Source organism: Podarcis tiliguerta, assembly GCF_965153285.1.
Source record: "Podarcis tiliguerta genome assembly, chromosome: 12".
Lineage (NCBI taxonomy): Eukaryota > Metazoa > Chordata > Lepidosauria > Squamata > Lacertidae > Podarcis > Podarcis tiliguerta.
The window spans coordinates 47,825,060-47,849,273 of NC_139545.1; the positions used below are offsets into that span (position 1 = coordinate 47,825,060).

At 41.7% G+C, this 24,214-nt stretch overlaps 2 long non-coding RNA genes across 6 annotated transcripts in view; one reads left to right on the forward strand and one right to left on the reverse strand.

The window, feature by feature from the left end:
• LOC310661138 overlaps positions 1–24,214 on the reverse strand; it is a 29,011-nt gene that overhangs the window by 3,207 nt on the left and 1,590 nt on the right. The window contains exons 2-5 of one of the 4 annotated variants that reach the window (XR_014503769.1): positions 23,881–23,965; positions 7,187–7,293; positions 2,395–2,498; positions 70–897 (exon numbers count right to left, since the gene is read on the reverse strand). This is a non-coding gene — a long non-coding RNA (uncharacterized lncRNA). Of the gene's footprint in view, positions 1–69; positions 898–2,394; positions 2,499–7,104; positions 7,294–23,880; positions 23,970–24,214 lie in introns of those variants that run through there. The other 3 variants (XR_014503770.1, XR_014503771.1, XR_014503768.1) reach the window with 3 other exon arrangements.
• The window catches only part of LOC310661114, a 94,596-nt gene continuing 89,377 nt past the window's right edge, over positions 18,996–24,214 (forward strand). For both annotated transcript variants that reach the window (XR_014503728.1, XR_014503729.1), the window contains exon 1: positions 18,996–19,102. This is a non-coding gene — a long non-coding RNA (uncharacterized lncRNA). The remainder of the gene's footprint in view (positions 19,103–24,214) is intronic.

Here is a 24,214-nt window from a genome sequence, read left to right on the forward strand (position 1 = left end):
TGTTCAGAGAGCATTATAGAGAAGTAAATTAAAATCTTGGAGCCATTTGTTTTAAAGCTGCATTAAAGACGTATCAACATTACCTGGTGAATCTCAGTCATCATTGAATATTGCAGCCCTTTACACAATTCCTTGGAAGCAGACTTGCTTTCATGTCCGTATATTTAGGATCAGGGTTATAAGTACACTTATTTGGAAGTAAGTTCCCTTTGTGACAGCTGCAGTTACTCACCTGCAAGTGAATGTTTTCAGGATTGGCTTGCGTAGCGTTCAGTTCCATAATATGCCATTGCTTTGCGAAAGATTTCTGCTTAATTAGTACTTAAGGGCAATCCACTATAATTATTGCATATAGGAAGATGGTTTTGAGCTCTGACAGTATTTATTTTACTAATGCATACATGTGTGTGTCCATTTAATTCACGAGAATTTAATAGATATGTTAGAAAGATGATCTGGAAAAAAAATCAGCTAGTTGTACAAAATATACTAAATATGTGTTGCACATATTTATAAATTAGAAGTAGTGGTGGCTACCACATTTGGCTTTAAAGGAGAATTAAATAAATTTATGGACGATAAGGCTATCAACCGTTACTAGCTCCACTGTTGGAGGCCATTTGCCTCTGAAGACAGTTACTGGGAATCACAAGTGGGTAGAGTACTCTTGTGCATAGGGCTTGCTTGTAGACTTCCCATAGGCGTCTGGTTTGCCACTGTGAGAACAGATTGCTAGTCTAGATTGGTCTTTGGCCTGTTCCACCAGGCCCTTGTTATGTTGTTGTTTTAACAGAACTGTTCAAGGCAAGAGAGGATGATGTAACAAGGGCCATCGTTCTCCTAAACTCAAAGGAGCAGCATGCATTTGCAGCAGCCACATTCCCAGTCTCCGTTTTCCTTCAAAAACAAAGATGGCACCAGCATTAGAATTATACACTTATTCTTTAATGGTTGATTTCATTTTCCGCATCAGGTCTATCAGGCATAGAGCTCAGGTTGCTGTGACTGATATTATATTTAATGTGGATTGATACTGTTTGCTAGGAATGAGTTGCCACCACTACGTATCACTGAGGGACGGATAGTGGAATTGAACCAAGAGTCCCCAATGGAAAAGATCAATACTTTATTTACTAAGATAAGCCCTAAAAACAAGATTGTTCAATAACAAGTCTTTTTTTTTTACTCATATTTGTCTCCCGGTGAGCACTCTCTCTCTCTCTCTCTCTCTCTCTTGCACACACACACACACACACACACACACTCAGTGGACCAACATACGATAGGTAGAATATTAACTCATACAGGAGACATCCTGCACGCATTAAGTTCATTGCAAATTAGGGAAGCCGCATCGAAATGTAATGAAATACTATTAATCGCACTTCTTGTGAAATACTCTGTAATTATACTGAACACAACCATATACAGCATGTTTTGTTATGGTAGCTTAACTAGATAATTAGAGCTAAAGTTATTCAGTTGCTGGATATCAAATGTAGATCTCTAACACAACTCTGTCGGGGCTGATATGCTACTGCTGAAGGGTAAACCCAGGCCTGCGTGCGCTTAGGCGTTGAAAAAGAAAAGAAACCTATGTGACAAGGAAGACCGTATCCTGTGCAAAGAAAAAACAGGATTCAGCATGCACAGCGACCTGGGAGAAAGCCCCGTGGGCCTTACTTCTGAGTAAACAGGTCTCCAGGGTTGCAGAAATCATTCTGCTTCTGGTGATTTTAGTTAGGAGAAGGGAGCTGTGTGTGGCACACTGAAGCTGTAGCCCTAAACCCCATTTCAGGCAGTGGGATTTGCTTCCAAGTAAACAGGCATAGGATTGCGCTGAGAAACTCCAGCCCTGACCTTGGAAATACCATAGCTGAGAGTCTCATGTTGCAGAATATTGCAGGGTTTCTGTGTTAGCACAATGGTATCTATATATCTATCCAGGTGCATACAGTGTGTGTGTGTGTGTGTGTGTGTGTGAGAGAGAGAGAGAGAGAGAGAGAGAGAGAGAGAGAGAGATCAGTGCCCACAGCAGTGTTTTCTGTGATGCTGCACAGAAAGTCACCCATTATGCACTCAACTCCTAGTAGCAGGCTCCACAAACTGAGCAGTAGCTATCGTATTTTTCGCTCTATAAGACGCACCGGACCACAAGACGCACCTAGTTTTTGGAGGAGGAAAACAAGAAAAAAAATATTCTGAATCTCAGAAGCCAGAACAGCAAGAGGGATTGCTGAGCAGTGAAAGCAGCGATCCCTCTTGCTGTTCTGGCTTCTGGGATAGCTGCGCAGCCTGCATTCGCCCCATAAGACGCACACACATTTCCCTTTACTTTTTAGGAGGGAAAAAGTGAGTCTTATAGAGAGAAAAAAACAGTAATTTGGGAAGTACCGGGGTGAGATGCCCAGTGGATGGACATTTGACATCACAGATCACAAGCCTGGTGCACAAAGTACCTTTCTTCAGCTCCTGGCTCTTGAGCGCCCAAGACTGTCCTGCAAGACAAGGAAAGTCCATCGTTGGGGCCTGGAGCTGGTGTGGAAAGAAGCTCATTTGATTTACCTTTGATTTATCACACTGGAGTAGGAATGCCAAGCATGGTTCAAGATTGCATTGTTCTGCTAGGAAATAAAAGTATAGCTTACAAAACCGGCCTAATCACTTAGGAGGGGAACAGAAAGGGGCCCCAAGCCCAGCTACTCATCTGCATTGCCCAAATATACATTCAAAACCAAACCCAGATACATCTTCAGCTGCCCTTTCCAGAGGTTGAGTTTTGCTTTTGTTTTGTTTTAAAGAGCAAGGTCAAATTACCTAAGGCAAGGAAGCACAGACCTAAGTATTGAGCTACCCTGCTTAAGAGGGATTCACACCACACATTGCTGCAAGGATCCTGATTAACGGCAGAACCACCTTTTATGTATTTTTACAATAAAGGTAAGGGTGGCGCTTTTTGGAGGCATATTTTACCGAGGCTTTGCACCAAGGAAAATGCAGCAAAAAGAGAGTGAGAGAGAGAGCAATTCACAAAGCTCATTTAAATGAAATGGAAAAGCAGGGGTCTTCTTCCCTGTGCCTGCAAACATATTTGGAGGATAGTCCCATCTAATGGCATTCAGCAATGAATTCTTTTGCCTTTAGGAACAATTGATAAAGAAGCTAGAAACCGCCTTCTCCACTCTACTGTGGGGAATGTTAATAAACTAGTACCCAAGGACTCTAAAGAGTGTGCAGTGAAATATTGGGAACTAAATGTCAGCTAATTAAGTCAGGCTGAGACCCTGAAAGATTGTGCGTGTTAAAAGTTAAATATTAATATTGGTTTCAAACTTTATGAGGAGCCAGCTTAGTGGGAGAGGAGCATGAATGAGAATACATCCCATAGTCGGGTGACATTTGATATTGCTAGCCAACCACGTTGCCAGTATTCTGAACCTGACGGAGATTTATTTATTTTAAGTACATACTGGAAGAACATCCAATAAAGAATTATAGCAAACCTGGAGGTGACACACAAATTAGTGAAGGAAGGAAAGGGAGAAAAAAATCCAGGAAGGCAATATTTCTTAGATTTATTACTATTTTTTACAGCTTCCTAATTTTATCAAGAAGATAAGTGAGGATATTAAGAACTTTGGGACATAATAAAGGATCAGTTGCCCATAATTTGGACTTCGTATCAGACTGAAGCATAGCTACTCTAAGGGCCTGTTGTTATTTTGGGGCGTTAATGGTAAACAGTGTTGAAAAACGTCTTCCATGGTTGGCAACATTTGACACCCCTTACAAAGGTTGACTCCTCCGTTTAAATTGAAATCACTTTATCCTCATTCTCAGTTGCTCTTTTTTGCCCTCAGGGACTCCAGTATTATTATTATTATTATTATTAATAATAATAATAATAATTTATTTGTACCCCGCCCATCTGGCTGGGTTTCCCCAGCCACTCTGGGCGGCTTCCAACAAAGATTAAAAATACATCAAAATGTCACACATTAAAAACTTCCCTAAACAGGGCTGCCTTCAGATGTCTTCTAAATGTCAGGTAGTTGTTTATCTCTTTGACATCTGATGGGAGGGCGTTCCACAGGGTGGGTGCCACTATGTAGCCAGGTGTGTGTGTGTGTGTGTGTGTGTGTGTAGAAAAAGAGAGAGACTATTCCCTCCAACATTTTTCAGGTGAAAATAGGGATGTCCTATTATTATTATTATTATTATTATTATTATTATTATTATTATTATTATCAATAATAATTTTATTGATATCCAGCCCATCTGACTGGCTTCCAACATATATAAAAACATAATAAAACAAAAAAAACAAAAAAAATTGCCCTGTACAGGATTGCCTTCAGACAGCTCAGGGGTCGGATAGCTCCATACCCTCCAACAGATGTCTTCTAAAGGTTGTATAGTTACTTATCTCCTTGGCTTGGGGGTTGCATAACACCATACCCTGCAACATTTCTCTGATGAAATTACAGACGTCATAAGAAAAAGAGGGACATTCTGGGATCAGAAATCAGAAACTGGAGCGGCTTCTGTAAATCCGGGACTGTCACTGGAAAATAGGGACACTTGAAGGGTCTGAGAGACTACTGTTGATGCCATCTTATATATGGTGTTGTCATTTCACTCTGAGATTCCTGACTAAGATTATACCCATGTAAGAAAATGGTCCCAAAGAAGCAACAGCTGGGGGGAAACAATGGTGTTCCTGAGCAGGTTTTTGTTTTTTAAAAAACTGAATATTTCCATATAATACATTTTCAGAAGGATTTTCTGAAACTCACCAGTTTCGAGACCAAAAGTAAAACTTACTATTCAGTTCAGCATTGCAGCTTCTTCCTCTTCGAAAGTAAACACACAGCTAGCTCTTCTGGCTTGTTCCATCCAGGCCGAACCCTACCATTAGGCAGAATTAGGCAGCTACCTCAGGCTGAAGATTCTGGGTAGAGATGACTGTTCTGCCATCCCAGAATGACTGTTCTGATCCCAGAATGTCCCACTTTTCCTTAGGGTGTCCCTGTTTTCATCGGAGAAATGTTGGACAGCATGGAGTTATCCGACCCTCAAGCCATCTGAAGGCAATCCTGTATAGGGAAGCTTCTTTACTGTTTAATATTTTATTATGTTTTTATATGTGTTGGAAGCTGCCCAGAGTGGCTGGGGCAACCCAGTAAGTTGGGTGAGGTATAAATAATAAAATTATCATTGTGGCATGGGACGTCCCTATTTTCATCGGAGAAATATTGGAGGGTATGCATTTCTAATTATTCTCTCTCTCACACACAATTGCTGCCCGTTCCCCCTGAGCTCCCACACTTGCTGATCTGATGCCCCAATGGCAAAAGGCCAAGCTGTCTCAACTAATTGCCTTCTCTGAACACAGGAAATGCCAATGGGAAAAGTCCCTGACTGAGTGTGAGCAGACAGAGAAGCCACCATACCAAGGCACGCTCTCCAGTAGTCAATGTGCATGTGTTGTCGTCAGTGTAGAAGGAAGAGGAGCAAGAAATACATTGTCTTTTGCCTCAGGTCCTAAGTAGTCTTGGGCTGGCTGCCTTCTCTTACCCATTGACCAGCAGTGAGCTCGCACCAGTGTGCCCATCGCACAAGCTATAAAGCCACCATGAGGGGCCGCAGCTCAGGTCTGCAGCAAAGGCCAAATAAATCAGGTGAACCACAATACTGAGAACTCAAGTCCTGTATTTAGACAGGTAATAATAGGCACTTTGTTCTCAGGATACTTTTTGGGCCTAGCTGAGAAAGAGAAGTGAAGCCAGCAAAATAAGCAAGGGTGATCGTACACAATTTCTCCTCTGTGCCTTCAGCATAACTGTACGTAATTCCTGCTCAGATTATCATGGTTGTGACATTTATTGGTACTGGGAGTAAAGAGGGCCTTGAGTTACCTTCCCTGTGAACCCTTGCATATGTCCAAAACCTTCAAGCATCTGATAAAGTGAGCTCCATCCTATGAACGGCTGGACCACAAAACTTACAGGATTCCTCATTGTGTTTACTCTGACCTTGGCCTCATATGGCTGCCTGTTGACATTCCCCATCCCATTCCGATTCTTCTTCTTCTTCTTCTTCTTCTTCTTCTTCTTCTTCTTCTTCTTCTTCTTCATAAAATAACTCCACCTGAGGCCTTGAGGAGTTTATCCCAGTCAGTTCAGGCAGCAGGACATAGATGAACCAGTGGCATAACTCGGGATACAGCCACTTCTTACATTCATAGGGGAAAAACTGATCAACCTGGTGTCTGGCTCCCAAGGTTTTACCAGGTATTTCCCACCTGGTTGCAAGCCTATCTTCGCAGTCTTTAGGGCAGTGATGGGGAACCTGTGGCTTTCCGTATATTGTTGGACTACAGCGCCCATCAAAATGGATGTTGAGCTTTACGGGTGTTACATCCAATACCAATATCCACTAAATCTACCAGTCTATGAAGATCTTCTGCAGAAGCCCTTCCAAGCTGCCCCTCTCTCCTGAAGTCCAATAGGCGGCTACTGGGAACCGAGTGTTTTCTGTGCTGGCCCCCAAATGAGGAAACATTCCAGATATGTCTACCTGGAAGCATCTCTTCCAGGCACCAGGCAAGGTCTTTCCTTCCTTCCCAGGTTTTTACAGGTGCCTGAGATACTTTGGATGGTTGTTTTTTAACTTATATCTGCTACTTCTGTTGTCTTTGTGGCTGTGTAAAATTCTCTCTCATTAGTTTTGTTGCTGAAAGCTGTTGCTGAGGCTGTTCATAGTGAAAGGTAGGATGTAAACTCAAGAAAAGAAAGAAAGAAAGAAGATCTCAGTCTTGCACATCATCTCACCACTTAGCAGTGGTTCCCAACTGGTGGTCCACAGACCCCGGGGAGTCTGTGTAAGCCACCCAGGGGGTCCATGGCACCATTCACATAACAAAAACTACCATAGAGCTATCAAAAATTTCAAAAGTAGGGGGTCCATGGCTTGGCTTTTGAAATATAGGGGGTCCACAGTACTTAGCTAATTGGGAAACACTGCTCCAGAGCGTAAGAGAATAAGGCAGTCATACTAAGGGTATGTCCAAGCAGAGCTTAACCTAAAAGAAGCTGCTCCAACCCTTTGCTAGATGAGCCACTATTTTTGCACTGCCCAGGATGTTTGACAAGCTGGCGTTGTGACATGTGGTTGTTGCTGTTACCATTTTCTTAGAAGACCGCAGTTGTGATCCTGCTTCCTCTAAGGCTTCTTAGATCCCATTTTACTTCTGTGGGATTCAAGCCGCCAAACTGTGCACGGGACTGCGACCTAGAAAGAAGAAAAACACAGACAATGGCAAGACAAGGCTTGGTTGACATTTGGGGGAGGGTCTGGGGTGTGTGTGTGTGTGTCTGCAGATTTGTCCTTGGTATGTGGGATGTGGTTTCCAACCTGAATGTTGCAATGCCCTTGAGCAGTGCTGCCCTGCGTTTGGCTCAGTCAATAAGGATCCCTGAGGAACAACATCACAGTTATCCTGTTAGCCTCAGACAAAGCATCGCGTAACAAAAGGAACTGAGCTTGAGAGATTTTTTTTCTTTTTACGTTTAAATTGATGCATGGAAGGGGACCAGCAGGAAGCCCTGTGTTAGCCCCCAAGTCCTATGTGCCTGAAGCTAGCTGTGTTTAATATTAAAGCTTAAACACGGTAAGCTACACATTTCACTACCTTACTGTCAAATTCATAGGTTATAAATGCGCCAGAAGAAAAGGCCTGGGAGCCTTGCATGGGCAAAAATCTGCCATCTCTTATGCTCTTGGATTTAACCTGCTTCCACCAATCCCTCTGTCTCTCCACAGTGGTGACTTCCCTGGAGAGAAATATGCAAATACTCTGGTGTGTGTGTGTGTTTTCATTTAATATTTCTTTCCCGTCCTATAGGTGGGTTGCTGTTTGCGATGCCAACAGATTTAAGCCCCCCACCCCCGTTGATTAACTGTCTCGTTTTTTTAACTGATTAACTGGTTAATTAATTCAGTTTGTTTACTGTCCAGTTATCAACTCGTGAATCAGTTCATTGATTGATTGAACAAAGAGATCCATCAGCACCCCCTCCTTCCTAATGGCATTTCACTGCTTGCTGAATATTTTCTTAAAAAATACATTCTGGCAGGCCTTTTGTCTGGTCAGTAGATGACCTAGAGTATGTTCACATTGCTCCACATCTAGTGCATTCCCATTGGTAATTTTCGCAGCCACATTCACATGACGTCCGATGCAAACCATAACAATCCTGTAGTTCCTTTACAACGTCTGCCGTTTGATGCAGTTTTTCTCAAACCAGCTTCAGCCTAACTAGAAAATATAAGGTAAATTCACTTGGTGCTTTAGAGTGGTGTGAACATATGAGATAGCTCCTGTGAATGGCATGCACACTCTTAAGTACGTACTCAGAAGTAGACCCTACAGAATTCAATGGGGCATAGTGAGTTTAGGATTAATAATAATAATAATAATAATAATAAATTTTATTTATATCCCGCCCTCCCCAGCCGAAGCCAGATTCACTTCTAATGCCTCATGATAGTAATACCCAGGCTCAAAAAACTTCAAAAACAAATACCTCGGGTTAAGTACTTAATTCGTTCCGGAGGTCCGTACTTAACCTGAAACTGTTCTTAACCTGAAGCACCACTTTAGCTGATGGGGCCTCCTGCTGCTGCCGCGCCGCTGGAGCACAATTTCTGTTCTCATCCTGAAGCAAAGTTCTTAACCTGAAGCAATATTTCTGGGTTAGCGGAGTCTGTAACTTGAAGCGTATGTAACCTGAAGTGTATGTAACCCGAGGTACCACTGTATGCCCTTCAGCCTCTGCAATTTACCAATTAAAATTGTAGCCAATTAATCTAACAAATCTATGAAAGGCTTCAGCCCTCACATCTATGTTCTCCCATAAAGCAGACATTTCTTGCTCCATAAACCATTAGTGGAGCTCTCTCCTACTCTAAGGATCGCCATCTAGCTCATCACAAAGTTTTGCTTTCTTTCATTGTTTGGAGAAACTTTGATGTCTCTCATTGTGTCCCTCATTTCATGGTGTTTTGTCCGCGATTGTCCGTCATTCAGAAGATTTGCCCTTCATTTTTAGAGTTCAGGGGTTGAGAGGTGCGATGCAGAGCAAACCTCGTTCGGATGCTTTTCTACCAACATGATTTAAATGGGAGTTCTTTTGCTAGCACATTTCCGAACAGAGCAGCCAGATCATGGCTACAGAGCGGCCTGTCGCTCTTGTGCCATTCATGGAAATAAATGAATGAACAGAGAAGCCCCTATTGTATACATACGATATCATTGGTATTTTGGTCCTGCAACTCGTATACCCTGATCCTAAACATAATAATAATAATAATATCTTTATTGTCATTGCCCCCTTCGGGGACAACGAAATTACTTGGCTGCTCCATAAAAACACTAATTAAAAAAATATAGTAAAATACATAAAACACCAATTAAAAAAATATAGTAAAATACAGCAACCCTTGAAAATGAACCCTTGAACATGAACCCTTGAAAATACATCTCACTATGTTCAGTTGAGTTTACTCCCAAGTAAAGCTGTGCACGACTACAAAGAGGAATTCCAGCCATTCCTGTGCTACAATTTAGCATGCAAAGAGTGAGCATGGATGTCTTAATATGCCTTTGTTTTCAAATCATCTTGAAGCTGGTTGGCGGGGTTATGCATCTACATGTAGCATGTCTCAAATAACTACAGGACAGATGTAGATAGATGTAGTTCGTGGCTAATGTTTTGTGTATGTTCTAGATGCAGAGTAAGGTCCCGCTTGTAATGTAATAATTCAAAGAAAACAAGCTATACAAAGCACCTTTGCTGCAAGGAACCTGTTTCAGTTAAGGCTGGAGGAAGATCTAGAGACCTGGAGAATCAGCCATTGCGTGTTTCTTTATCCCAGTATCTCAAGGTATAACCTAATCTAGAGCTGGTCAATGGTGTAACCTCTGGATGTGGTCCTACTACAACTTGGATGTGGTTCTACTGCAACTCCCATCAGCCATAGCCAGCATAGCCAATGGTCAGGGATGATGGGATTTATAGTCCATCAACATCTGGAGGCACCACCTTGACTAGCGCTGGCATAATCTATTATGTCTGCTGCCTTTTTTACACACTCCATTTTACAACTGACCTCATGGCAGACTTTATGTTTTGTCTCTCTCTTCTAACTCTCTATTTTGTTTGACACCCAGTCTGCTGGAGGGTTCTGAAGATTGTGGAAAGCTTGCTCATTATTTTGTGATATCTTGATTGATCTAATAAAGATAATGCCATAGTATGGATTCTGGAATCATTCTAACCGTGATATTTTATAGCTATTGTGAAATGGTTGTAATCTGGCAATCTGAATGTCTATAACACCCTGCCAGGCACAATGAGGTTTGTTCATTTTTTTACCTTTCTCCTGCTTCCCTGGAGTGTTTATAAGGTGTGAATGTATGTGTATGTGTGTATGGGGGCAGGAAAATTCTCAGTTTCTGCAGAGAACTGTGCCAGAAGAGGTACATATCTGCTACAGGTCAGACTTGTCTTTCTTCCCATGTCCTTTTGACTGAAAAAAGCACAAATGAAAATAAACCTTAGCACTGAGCATGGCTAGGATCTCGACAGAGACCAGTCTTCTGGTGGCAGGATGGCTATGAATAGAACTAACAGTATGTTTTTGAGTATCTTGGCTTGGCTGTCGAAGAAGATCGAAAAACAAAAGCTGGATCAAAACAAACAAACCCCTCACTGTAACAATAAAAAAGCATCAAAACAAAACAAAAATCTTTGACGCCCATCTTGAAATGATATGACCTGTTATTTCAACATGTAATGACTGAGGAGTTGTAGAAAACTTTCAATTGATATAACCAGAAAGGTAGGTGAAACATCTATCTTCCTATATACATTAAAATTGTATGTTATCATGTTGTGGTTCACATGGCTGCCAATAGGTGGCCACATCAACTCGAACATGATTATATAATCTAGGAAGGGGAAACCTGTCGCCAGAGGTGTAGCTAGGGGTTGGCAAAATCGACCTCCACTGGGGGAGGAGGCTCCCCCCCCCAAAAAAAAATCACTTTTCAGACTATGGGATGTATATGTGTGTGATGATGTGCTGTTGATGTTATGGCAAGATCAAATGTGGGAGAAGCTTGCTGTCCTCCTCTCACTTTGGTAAAGTGATGTTTTTCAAGACAGCACCAATACAGCTTCTTGCCAAGGGTGTAAGGGACTCTAGGTACGCATCTGTCTGTAGCCCTTCAAATGTTGCTAAACTCCAACATCCCTAACCATTAGCCATGGTTGGAGGCCACTGGTGACAGTTGTAGTCCAACAACATCCAGAGGGCACCATATTGATGAGCCTCCTGCTCTAAACAGTAGCTCTGAGCAGCTACCCACAGAGGTGCGGTTTTCCAGTTCTGCCCCTAGCAGCTCCTCATACAAACTAAACCGCAAGATTCATTTGGGCTCGCAGCCTGGAGAAAGTCTTTTTCCTATAATTGAATACTCTATAGATCCATGCTTGCCCTTCATGGAATGCCTTGAAGTTGCAGTGGCCCATATTAGATGTCAAGATATACACCTGTCCCTGCAGGACAGAGAGCATTTGAGGGCAGTGTTCATGCGATAGGCTGTTTAGACTTCTTGCAACATCTGCCAGTGAACTCTGAGACGGAGAATAAGCCACAAGACCTCTGCATTCAGTTGGACTTCAGCCTTCAGCTCTGTATTCACTGATATGTTCTGCCTTAGGGGGAAATTGGACCTAAAGTTTGCTACAGCCAGAATTGCCTGGTGGTGCCATCATACTTGGATGAAAATTAAATAAGCAGCTTCCCAGGCCTTGTGCATTTCACAGCTTCTAAGCTTCGATTTGCTTTTTGTCCTAAATGAAACTTTATTGCCATACTGACAAACAGGGTATTAGTTTGAAGTGAGCAATATGCAAGTTCAATGTCCATTTCCCCATTTATTTGCAATAAATGGTGCTACATAGATATAGGCTATCTGGATCTCTAGACAAATTTTGTTGTAGAAGATCATTGGCCCAGCCCTTCACTGAAGCCGAAGAAGTCCACTGTCAGTGGAGTTCCATGGATAGTGTAGCTCCATAGACAGTGAAATTAGAGAGCACATCTTTCAGCCGCAGTGCTTCTGTAATGTCTAGAGCTGTGAAGATAACAAGGTCTTGGCAGGCTGCACTTGTTGAAATGAACATTATTTGCATTTTGTCCTTCCTCTGAGGAGCTGAGGGTGGTTGATGACACCAAATTGTTCAAGGTGGTTAAAAACAAAAAGGAATGCTGAAGAATTCTAAAGGTATCTCTCAAAAGTAAGTGAATGGGCATTAAAACAGCAAATGTAAGTCAACATAAGCACTGGTGCAAAAATAAGAATTCTTCGCTTCGTGTGGACTGACCAGGAAATAGATCTTGGGGTCACAGTATATAGCTCGATGAAAATGTTGACTCTGGGGCAGGAGTGCAGTTGTGGGGGGAGGAATACTGAACCCCATGTTGGAGATCACTGGGAAGGGAAATGAAAATAAAACTGCCAATGTCACATCATGACACAAATACTGTACATGGTCAGTGGCGTAGCGTGGGGGGTGCAGGGGGGGGCCGGCCGCACCGGGCGCAACATCTGGGGGTTAGGGTTAGGGGGCGCAAATCCACGGGTTAGGGAGGTGCAAATTACTTGCCTTGCCCCGGGTGCTGACAACCCACGCTACGCCACTGTACATGGTGCAACTGCACTTGGAATATAGTGGGCAGTTCTGGGTGCCGTATGTCAAAAAGGATATTGTAGAGGTGGGGAAAGGGTGAGTAAGGACCCAGACTAGGTATGGATGGACCCATCAAAGTCCAGTCCATTCCAGTTCCATGTGGGGATGGGAATACAAATGTCTTTTCCCATTTCTGGGTGGATTTTTTTAATGGAAAATCATTTAAAAACATAGAAACACACATTTCTTAATTCATAAAAAGTATTTATGAAGCAGTCCAAGGGTTTCATGCTCTTTTCTTCTTTTTTAAAAAAAAATCTTTAAAATTTCAAAAGATAGGGCATCCAGCTGATGAATAGCATGATCCCCTGAGAGTGATGAGGCTTCATATTCCCTCATGTAAAAAACCAATGTCTATTCCCATATAAGCAGTGGGGACTTACTATTCAATAAGTCTGCAATATGACTGCAGCCTAAGAGATTTATTTGAAAATAGCTGGTGACATCTTTCTGCATGACTGCAAGGCTTGAAAGAAAACTGGTTCCAAATGCACCATTTTGCCACAAGGCACATACTCCACAGGCCATCAGAACTTGTAACAGTTCGAAAACCTGATCACCATGAGTCTGGTATCTGGTGCGTACAACATTTTAATTTCTGTTAAGTGTGATACTATGACCTGTGATCAAATGCAAGAGGTGGTGTGTGTGATCTTCCATACGGTAGAAACAACTTGGACATCTCTGTCTCTGTATAAGTGAGAAAACACTCTGAAATTAATCCACCTCACATCCACGTTGGCACTTCACAGCTCCCCTATGCTAGCAAAATGCCTTATCTGTTATGATAGTAGAGATGTAGAATAAGGGATTCTATTTATTATAAGAATGTGAGTTGACTTAGGTAGATCATGAGATTTATAGAACATAGCTTTTCCAACAACAAATGTTGAGTTCAAAGTTAATAAAGTATAATAGATTATGATAGAGATAGATGATAGATAGATAGATAGATAGATAGATAGATAGATAGATAGAGATAGATGATAGATATAGATATATGATAGATAGATGATAGATAGATAGACAGATAGATAGATAGATAGATAGATAGATAATAGATAGATAGATAGATAGATAGATAGATAGATAGATAGATGATAGATAGATGATAGATAGATATATAGATGATAGATAGACAGATGATAGATAGATAAGCAGAAAGGCACGCAGGCATAGTGGGGTTCATTTTTTATTTCATTACCAGGCCTCCATTTCTTGGTATGTGCTCTCAGAATTCTTGGGAAATAGATTTGTTTCTTGCGCTTTCATATTATGTGTTTGAGAAATAAAATGCAAGTGTGAATTTAGACTCTCCATAGTTCTGGCTTGGCTCCTCTTACATAAGCTACAGCTACATTTTTTTCCAGGCCAGGGAGTGGAGCCCTTCAGCAATTCAGACCAGAACCAGAAAGTGAACACAGTGATATATTCAGTTGCCATAGCTGCCATATGGTGCCAATGCTGAGATGAAATAAAATAGAAGTCCAGGAGGACTGGAAGTCAATAACGAGGTAACCCATAGTACGACACCAGCTCTCGATGGCAATGCTCCAGACACCACCAAGCAGAAAAATGACAAGGGGGGAGACACCCACCCACCCCAAATGGCAAGAAATCTGTTGGAAATGCAGAGGATAGTCTCACCAAAGAGTAAGTCAAAAGAGGGAGTTGGTGGATGACTCAGCCAATGAGGAAGAGTTGAAGGGCTAAGAGGGGAAAGGAGGAATTATAGGCAGCACAGAGAGAAGAGGGAGCGAGAGAGAGATCATCAGAGCGTTACGTGGCAAACAGTCTAAACAATTGCCCTGACAAGAAGGAAAGAATCTCAGCATTCCTAATGTTTGGCTATTGAGTATGAACAAATGTTCCAGCAAACTGTAGTGGCATAAAAGCAGGCCAGTGACGGGGGGAGTGCAGGGCAAAGCAAAGCCCTTTCAGATGAAAAGCGCCAGGAACACTAGGCTGGTGAGATGACAAAGCAGAACTATAGCAAGGACTCGACTGGGCTTACTTGGCCAGCTCTAGTGTAAAATAGCAGAACTCCATTCAGGTCGTTGGAGCCCAAGCGATCTCTGCCAGCAGAAGCTCTTCTTGGCCATCAGTTTCAAAGCACATCAAACAACTTGTGACATGGCTAAATGGGTCTAAAATGAGCATGAATAATATTAGCAAGATATGCAGGGAGTCCACAAAGAGTCAAATTTTCGAGGAGGACCAGAGTTAGTTCAGTGCAATGGCTACCTTTAGAAAAACCATTGTGTCCAATCTAATTTTTGAGCCTGAGCAGCGGGAAGGAAGGTGCAACAGACGGTCACCGCAATAAGGAAGCAAAAGGCTGAGACTGGCACTTGAATGGCAGTCATTGGAGAGTGCCATTCACAGCTCCTTGATGGACTAATAACACAATTTCCAAAATCAGTAAATGCATCAGTCGTGGTTTGTAAATGGAAATCTAAATATTAACTATTAAATTGGTTCTATAACAACCTGGCATTTCATTTCCCTTTTCCTTTTTTTTTAATGCATTAAGAAATTATGGCCCGATAAGAGTGGCCAAAAGAGCAAAAGACGTAGATGGATATACAGAAGACTTATTCAGTCAAGAACTGCAGCACAAAGTTGCTAAACTTTCTAGCAATTATACAGTTTATTTTCGTGATAAATTTTTCTTCTGATGAACTCAGAGTTCAAAACATGTTGGGGACCATGAACTGGATAAATCTTGTCTACGGGCATCAAAGGCTTTAGCTATTTTGTACATTAGGGGATCTCCTCTTGTTGCTGGATCTGCAAGGAGGGCACTCCAGTCCTAAACAATTAAAGTAAGTCCCATTGACTGTGTTGCAAGGTTGTGATCCTGAGCCCACATCTATGGAGGCAAGTTCTATTAAAATCAGTGGGATCTACTTCATTGTGTTTTGCAGTGCCAGGCTGATGGTGGGGTTGAGGGGGAAGCAAAGACAGAAGTATATAAAATCTATAGGAATGAGATTTCCAACTCCAAGCCGAATTATGTACTGATAAAAATCAGCATAGAGATTCTGTGGGTGAGAGAATGGTGTTGATCATGCTCATGGTGGAAGCATTTTCCATATTATCCATGGAACTGTAACAACCCATAAGAGTGTCTATAAAACCACCACAGCCAACCACAAATGAACAACCACATCCTAAGCCAACCCCAACCTCTCTCACCACCAAAGGAACACAAGTGAACAGCAGAGAACCTGCACAAGCAACACTGACACCAAGCCTTACATATATTAAGTAAAATAGAAACATCGCCCCCCGACCCCACCCATCTTTTCCCCCCTCCACCCCTTTCCTCCTTTTCTTCCTAATGTCTCAACAAATGAAACTGATTTGTAAAAATGTTACATGGAAAAAATACGAGAGAGAGACATTGCACATACTTTTGTAAATTAAGAAAATCTTTAATAAAAATACATTTTTTAAAAAGAGTGTCTATAAAAACAGTATAATGTTTTAAATCACAGTGATTTCTGAAAGTAAGGGATTAAACCATCAAAGTTGAGAATAAGATTTAAAAAAAAAAATCCCTTGGGTGGATGCTGATGATAAAAATCAGATGTAGTTCAACAAAAAAAGGGTAGAAGCAGCATATTTCAGTCAAATGAGAAATCTGTAGGCAACAGTAATACTACTTGCCTTAATGTTCAAGTTTATTAAAAGTAAGTTATCAAAAGGCATTGTCCAAAGAACAAGAGGTAATTCTAAATATGGATTCTTATATTTTGTGGATGTGTATTTCTAGGTGTCTAGATAGATAGATGAAATGAACTTATTGTATATGAGAATTGCTGTCTGTAATGTTTAGGTATAAAACAATCAGGTTTTGACAAGTATTGTCCAGAATACAAGAGATAGTTCTAAACATACATTCTTACTATGTATGTATGAGTACTTGCTGAAATTAAATGATTAAGTATGAAGGTTGCTGTCTAATATGTGAGTGTTGGGTGCGGCAGAAAGGATTTTTTAAACAAAGTATAATTAAGCGGCAGTTCTTTTTAAAAATGGAGCTGGCCAGCCCAATTTCATAAGGGACTGTTTAAAGATCTGAGAATTTTGATTTTCTTTAATTAATCCTGAAAAGGCCGAACTAGGGCACGTTGGGCTTTAGCTGTAAAAATCAAGTATTGCAGTTGGAACTGGAAGAAATCAAGACAATTGATAATGATGATTTGTGTGTTTGGTTTAACAGGAATACTCAGTTGTGTTTTCAGCCCATTTCACATTTTCAGATCATATGTGTGGCAATTGCAAGGGAAACTGTCTCTCACATATTCATTATTCAAAATTACTTTCCAGTTAACTCCTGTGAATAATAGTTAAACTATGTATCTGTTGTTGAGCAGAGTTTATTATTCAAAAAGCAGGCTGTGCTCAATGGTTGTCACTGAACAGCTAGGTCAAATTGCCTATTTTTTGTCACCTGCTTGGATGGATGTAAGAGTAAGAAACCAACCGCCAAGGAAAATGCTTTGAATTTACTGAACGCAAAGCTTGCTTTGGGTGAGGACAGTCCAGTGAGCACCGCTTCTGTGCAAGCCCCAGTGATGTTGCTGCTGACTAGATAGAAGCAGGCCATGTTTGCAAAGTTCATATTCCTGTCAAATGTATGAATATCCTGGAAAAATATTACTACAGTATGCAATTTCTATTGATAACAACATCCAGATGCATAGATAGATATAGATATATGGATTTCTACACAAAATTCTTTATTTTACAGTTGCTCATATTCTTGCCACTATATAACTGACTGTGGATTATTGTACAGTGGTACCTCGGGTTAAGTACTTAATTCATTCTGGAGGTCAGTACTTAACCTGAAACTGTTCTTAACCTGAAGCACCACTTTAGCTAATGGGGCCTCCTGCTGCTGCCGTGCTGGCGGAGCACGATTTCTGTTCTCATCCTGAAGCAAAGTTCTTAACCTGAAGCACTATTTCTGGGTTAGCGGAGTCTGTAACCTGAAGCGTATGTAACCTGAAGCGTATGTAACCCGAGGTACCACTGTATTGTGCAAGGCATTGCCATTATGGCCTGGAGAGCTGCAGAATGACGAAACTCTGTCAGCTCAAGGGAGCTTACAAGAAAGGAGATTCCGACTAAACATCAGGAAAAACCTTCTGACAGTGCAAGCTGTTTGAAAGTGAAATGGACTCCCTCAGGAAGTGGTCGACTCTCCTTCCTTGGAGGTTTTTAAGCAAAGGTTGGATGGCCATCTGTCATGTATGGTTTAGCTGAGATTCCTGCATTGCAGGAAGTTGGACTAGATGACTCTTGGGGTCCCTTCCAACTCAATGATTTGATGAACCCATTTCTCCCTGTGGCTTTGGTACGGAGTGCCTGGTCGTCTCACGGACTATTGACCCATACACCACTAATCCGCTGCCAGCAACCAGGTCCTCCCCGGTAAATCACTTAGTCTCAGTCAGGTTCTCAAGTTAACAAAGAAGAGTGTAGTTTATTGCAGACACAAATAAACTTCAACTGTTGTTACTCTTTACCTTCTTAGTCTTATTTTTATCCTGTCTCTAACTCTTCTACCTCCCCTCACACAAGAACCCACTGCACCAACTGTCTCTCTAATTCCAACTGTCTGCCAACTGCTTTTCCAACTGCCTTTCCCAAACAACCAACCCACTAAAACCAACCAACTACCCACACCCAAACCTCGGGCTAAAGCCTTTTATAAACAGGTAGGCTCCGCCTCCTGCTTTCCTATTGGTCTACATTTTAACCCTTTCTCTCTCCCCTGTACAGACATTTTCAAACGAACGGGCAAACGCCACACTCCCTACTTCCAGATAAACTACTTTTGTAGCTGAGGGGCATTTTCTAGCCATTGCTGCCTGAAAATAGCATCCCATGGATGAACAGGGGGAAGGGCCTGACCTGGGAGCAAGGTCTGATCCTCCTAATATCAGTAAGGATGAAGTTGGGGAACGGATACATTATCCACTTACAAGAAGGAGTGCAGCACTGTTAAAAGGATCCGAGGAGCCAAGGAGAAGGGTGGAGGTGGCCAACCCAGGTATTCTGGATAGGGACAGTAGCCAGGCAGAAGTGGGCAGGAGACACAGAGAAGGAATAGACAGCTTGGTCGTTGTAGAGTGAAATCGCTCATCTCTTTCATGGACTGGGGAAACACAAAGCCGCAAGGCTCTCTTCTGGAAGAAGGTTCTTCTGTTTGAGCCAAGGGGAACAAGGGAAAGACTTCCAGCCACGGAGGTGTACAGCAACAGCAAGTGAGGGTCCTGCAGTGTTTGGAAAGGGACGCAATATGTACCTCTCATTTCCACAGCCACTGTGAGCCATCTGAAGAGAGCACAGGGCATTTAAAGTGCTGCTTGAAGGACTGCCGACATGCATAGGAGCCTGAGCTGGGTATTAAGGTCTGCCTCAAAAGCCCACATGCATGTCCAGTGAGTAGGTAAATACAGCTGGTGGGCCCAGGAGACAGGGCCTTTTATGTGGAAATCCCAGATTGTGGAACTCCCTCCTCACAGAGGTGCCCTTCAGATGTTTTGGGCTACAACTACCAACAGCTCCTGCCCACAGGCCAGGGTTGATGGAAATTGTAGTCCATAACATCCAAAGGGTTTTTTATTGGGCCTAAAAACCCACCTTTTTCAGACTCATTTTCTCCTAAACGGGGCCTTGGGCCATGGCTGCCCCACCCCTCCTAGATCAAGTACATCAATAAAAATACTTAACTAATTGAGGTTCTGCCCCCCCCCCCCCCGCTAACTGAGCTATTCTGTTAGGAAGTTAGCTGTGCTGTGATTTATATTCGTGTCTGCTTTTAAAAAAATAAAAATAATTGTTTTAACTGACTTCTGTTTTAAATTATTGTGGATGCTGCTGCCATTTTTTTTCCGTGTTTGTGTGTGTGTGTGTAGAGATGTTATATACCTTCTTGGGTGGGCTATGCCCAAAAAGGCAGCCCATATATGATATCAATGAATTGTTTTATAGTGATTGTAAGAGAGAATCACAGAATCATAGTTTTGGAAAAGAGACAAATTCCACGCAGTTCAGTTTCCCTGTTCAAATGAGGAACCTCTTCAAAAATGTGTAAACCATCTCTAAGCTGGCAGCAGATGTATCTACCCCATTTTCTTTGCCCAGGGTACCACACTGGCATTCTTGCTTATTCCTGTTTACTCAGCCAAGGAGGAAGTAAATAATTACTGTTAATGAAACAGACAATACCAAATAGGAAAAAATTCCAGGCATCACTGATACTAGAGGGGGGAAATGTTAATATACTTCAAAGAGACTGAGAATATGAAGAGATGGGGTGAAATTAGATTCTGGTTAAGGGAAGTGAGGGGATAACATGAAAATAATAATCTAAAACCACATTTTCAATCTGTGATAATGCTAATAATAAACATGGAGATGCAGTACTGCTGGTAAAGATCTAGGGATGATAGTGAAGGCTACCTTAGACATGAGTTTGCCTTGAAATGTGAGCAGGGGAGGAAAAGAAATTAATTTGATTTTAGGCTACCAACATCACAGTGCAGAGCACGGAAATAGTAAGTTCCGCTGAGTGTGGCTCTGATGAGACAGCAGCTACAGGACTGCATTTAATTATGGCTACTACTGTACCTTTATGAAATCGACAGATGAAATATTATTGCCAAGAACTTTTTTTTTTATAAATGTAGAAACTGGTGCGAATGAATTATAGGCAGAGATAGATCAAAGCCGTGGGTTGGGAAAGTGCCAGTATAGACCCATAAATCCTGCATTATATTTACACACACTTCAGTTGGGAGGGGTTTCAGATGATCCTCATCCTTGTCATCTGGCAGTAGCTTCCAAGTGAGAAAGCGTTTTTACTATGAATTATAACTGATCATTTGAACAAGGCTGTAGCCTCGGGGAAGGAGGAGGGAATATTCCTGAATGTTCCATCTTCCATTAAACATAAAAAGTAAGTTTCTAACTCCACAAGTAAAAGAGATATAAGGGAACGCTAAAAGAGCCAGTATGGTATATTGGTTAGAATGGAAATGCCAACTTGCATCCCTCTAGACTAGGCTGTTGGATTACAGTCCCTAACCATTGGCTATGCTGGCTGAAGCTAATGGAACTCCCATAAAACCTGAAGGGCAACAATGCATGGGTTAAAACACTGGCCAAGTGCGACTTGGGTTCAATTTAATTCAGGGGTGGGCAACCTAAGGCCCGGGGGCCGGATGCGGCCCAATTGCCTTCTCAATCTGGCCCGCGGACAGCCCGGGAATCAGCATATTTTTACATGAGTAGAATATGCCCTTTTATTTAAAATGCATCTCTGGGTTATTTGTGGGGCATAGGAATTTGTTTTTGTTTTTTTCAAAATATACTCTGGCCCACCACATGGTCTGAGGGACGGTGGACCGGCCCACGGCTGAAAAAGGTTGCTGACTCCTGATCTGATTCATCAACCAAGTTTACTGGGCTGGGCTGAGCCAGAGCTGTTAGAGGATAAAATGAGGGGTAAACGAAGAACTATGTGTGTTGCCCTGAGCTCCTTGAAAGAAGGACATAATATAAATGGAATATGTGGAATTATGATGCATTTGGCCTTGTCTCTTTATAGCTTTAGTCAGCTAGTTAAGATTACGGTAATCTTTTCCAGCATGTGTAGGGAAAGACGTGATTGCTGCCACCACTGCCATTAATAACTATGTTTAGTGATTTGTTTATGTGTTTTTAAGGACTGGGTTATTTTGTGAGTTTTTAAAAAAACAATGTGCCTGTCAGAAACTGTCCTGTGGCTTCTGCAAATTATCTAAATAGAGAAATAAATGAATAAAAGCTTGGAATAATATTTGACTCAATTGCTTGCTCCCTAGTCCGCTTGGTTCCTGCCTTCCAAAGTTCTGACAACATCTTGCAGGGCACTAGAATAACTGATAGGAACTAGGCTCTTATTTTTATATTTTATAAAAAATATATATACAAAATGAAAGTTAATTTTTATTAATAAATCAAATGTGAACAAATGGATCTACCTGTATTTGGGTTCTTTTGGATGCTCTGCATTGATTTGCCCCGCACCACTTGTTGGTCTTCAGCACATTTCTGGCTATGGCCTGCACCTGACATGCTCCTGTAGCATGTATGATACAGTGCGATGCTCTCATCCTTTGGATAGGGTTGTCACCTTCAAACAGAGCACTTTTGCTGTCTGACCAGCAGCATATCAACAGCTAAAGGCACTTCAGACTGGGAAAGGTTTTCCCAACCTTCAGTCTTTCAGTCTATTGTATTTCTGCCTATTATGCATCTGATTACAGCGTAGGACCCCAGAGTCCAGGAAAAAAAGACAGTGTCCCTGCATAATAAATGTGAAGTGATTGGAACTTTTTGAAGATTGATAATTTTTTTATAGTAAAAAATGAGTAGTCATATATTGATAAAAGGTGCCAGCACAAAAAAGGTGATGGAGACTATCACAAAAGAGTGCTCTCTCTCTCTCTCTCTCTCTCTCTCTCTCTCTCTCTCTGTGTGTGTGTGTGTGTGCGCTGTTCTGTGAGTCTCCAGCCAATGACCTCCCTTCTTACCCCTCCCATCATACATAAAGGAGCGCTGTACACATCTGTAGGGAAAGCTCAAACCTACAATATTACTATTACCTGAGAGACAGACTTCCATGTGGGTCATGGGAAGTCAGCACCTACCAGAACTGATTAAAAAAACCACACACAGAGAGACTGGCCCCCTGTATGGATATGTATTTAAAGTCATCAGGGTGCAGTACTGTCATCCTAAGTCTCACAGACTCAAATGAAGTTTATAAATAAATATGGCTCTATTTTTAAAACAAGAAATGTTGCATGCTTCTTGTTTTCCTTATTTCTGAAATTTTGGTGCACTTACACTATTATTCTTTGCTCTGTACCTAGCATATTTCACAGTGTGCAAAACACTTTGCTGTTCTTGTTTCTTATTCTCAAAGCCGTTCCGTGATGTGGTTAGTTTCACGGTCAAATGGGAACGGAAGCTGACTTTTCCATATCCAGATAGCTAGCTGCTAACTGTATACTGTGGTACCTCGGGTTAAGAACTTAATTCGTTCTGGAGGTCCGTTCTTAACCTGAAGCTGTTCTTAACCTGAGGTACCACTTTAGCTAAGGGGGCCTCCCACTGCTGCCTCACCACCAGAGCACGATTTCTGTTCTCATCCTGAAGCAAAGTTCTTAACCCAAGGTACTATTTCTAGGTTGGCGGAGTCTGTAACCTGAAGCATCTGTAACCCGAGGTACCACTGTACTCTCTTGCTAACCTCTCAACAGAAGCTGAAATTTCCAAACTTTGGTCAAAGTTCCTTTTGTCTTGCTTGTTTTTGAATGATGTCATTTATAGTGATTCTGTTGTTGCCGATATGATGCAACTACTGGTATAATCTCTGCCAACCAACCTTGGCTCTGCCCTATCTAGCAATGTCATGGCTCTTAAGTGCATATGCAATTGTGCCCCACCCTCCACCACCAAGAGTATACTCATTATTTTAGTGAAGAGGCAAAGTTCATGCTTCCTCATTACAACTATACAGGCTACATCAGAATTTCAGACTGCCCGCCAGTAAACTCTATCCAGCCCATTCAGCTGAATTGAATCCTTTGAATACAGTGCTGCATAACACATTTTGTCTGACACTGAAAATTCATTCAGTCATTTTATTCATTCATACAGTTGTTGCTCATTTGTTAATGCATGCAAATTTATGCCCATTTAAAATATCTAAATATCTAGTGTGGAGCTAATTAAACTTTGAAAACTTTTCAGGGTATGCAAAAGGTCAAGCTAGTTTGTTTGTTTGTTTACAAAGGAAAACCAGCCAGGAGGCTACCCTTGGCCAACAGGCACAAACTCTCCTAATTTACAGGGTTTTTACAATTGCTGGAGGCCAAGAAAGGAAAAGCAGCAGGCTTTGAGATGCGCAAGTCTGCTTTCTGAAGGTGGCTCTGTTCCCTCTTCAATTGGCTTGTTTCTGACAAGGGACCTTTGCTGTCAAGGCACTTACCAAAGACACAGAGGGAGCAGGAAAAGATGAAGATGGAGGAGAAGGCCTTTAACAGCTGAAAAGATGACGATGATATCCTTCTTTTCTGTCTTTCAAAGAACCCAAACATCAGTATCACAGTATAATAAATCAAAATACAATTCAAAGATTGTCAACAACAAAATTATAATAAAATCAAACAGGCTGAAGCACACTTCGTTATCCTAATAAGCTTCTGCCAAGTGCTTTATTTCCCCCTCTGGTGGTCCCTGAGCGCTTCAGTCAGAAATCTGAGGCGCCATTTCATATTTTCCCAAATTGAAGTCCAGAACGTATCTCTATGCAGTGGGGCCTT